Source organism: Charadrius vociferus, unplaced genomic scaffold (genome assembly GCF_000708025.1).
Source record: "Charadrius vociferus isolate BGI_N301 unplaced genomic scaffold, ASM70802v2 scaffold63, whole genome shotgun sequence".
Taxonomy (NCBI): Eukaryota; Metazoa; Chordata; class Aves; order Charadriiformes; family Charadriidae; genus Charadrius; species Charadrius vociferus.
In genome coordinates this window covers 532,979-533,179 of record NW_009647579.1, presented here as the reverse complement: position 1 = coordinate 533,179, position 201 = coordinate 532,979, and the positions used below count along the sequence as shown (strand labels likewise).

At 48.3% G+C, this 201-nt stretch overlaps 1 protein-coding gene across 1 annotated transcript in view; it reads right to left on the bottom strand.

Moving 5' to 3' along the window:
* Positions 1-201, bottom strand: part of WNT5A (wingless-type MMTV integration site family, member 5A) — an 8,949-nt gene that overhangs the window by 847 nt on the left and 7,901 nt on the right. The window lies entirely within an intron of this gene.

Sequence of the window (201 nt, the reverse complement as noted above, 5' to 3'; positions counted from 1 at the left end):
CCTCCTCTCCCCGCCACAGAGACAGCCACGCAGCTCACACACGGCCCAGACGGCAGCATCAGTCAGGCTGCAGTCAAATTTTAGGAATTCGCTTTCACGCCAGCAAAGGATTTTGCTGTTTCATTGAGAAATGTAAAACATCCCTTTATTTTCTATCTGAGTTACTCTCTCTATTGATCTCTGCTTGAGGCTGCCATTAGG